A 387-nucleotide genomic window follows, 5' to 3' on the forward strand; every position below is an offset into this window, starting at 1 on the left:
TGCTGAGACTGAACTAGCTAGAACTATCTTTGAGCTTGCAATATCTCAGCCAACACTTGACATGCCCTAACTGCTACGAAGGTAAAATATTCAGTCCAATAGATTCAAAAAAGTAAAATATTCCTCAGACTTTTGAATCGCTTGTATCATTGATTTTTTTTTTTGTGTGTGTGGCAGGCGTACATGATATCAAAAGGAGAATCGGAGAGGACACGAGCTTTATATGAGCGACTATTGGACCGCACAAAGCATTACAAGGTGTGGCGGTGTGGGTTTGTTTTGAAAAGTGTGAAGCTTCTGCTGCGAAACAAGAAGAAGACGAGGAAGAGGAAGACCAAGAAAAAATAGATGCTATTGAACTCAACAAAGAGTGCATCAGACGTACAG

General features: G+C 40.3%; 1 long non-coding RNA gene across 1 annotated transcript; it reads left to right on the forward strand.

Annotated features, from left to right (window-relative positions):
• On the forward strand, window positions 1–387 carry LOC106322356. The gene is made up of 2 exons (XR_001266370.1): window positions 1–81; window positions 178–387. It is a non-coding gene; the product is annotated as an uncharacterized LOC106322356 (long non-coding RNA).

Source organism: Brassica oleracea, unplaced genomic scaffold (assembly GCF_000695525.1).
Source record: "Brassica oleracea var. oleracea cultivar TO1000 unplaced genomic scaffold, BOL UnpScaffold17633, whole genome shotgun sequence".
NCBI classification, from domain to species: Eukaryota; Viridiplantae; Streptophyta; class Magnoliopsida; order Brassicales; family Brassicaceae; genus Brassica; species Brassica oleracea.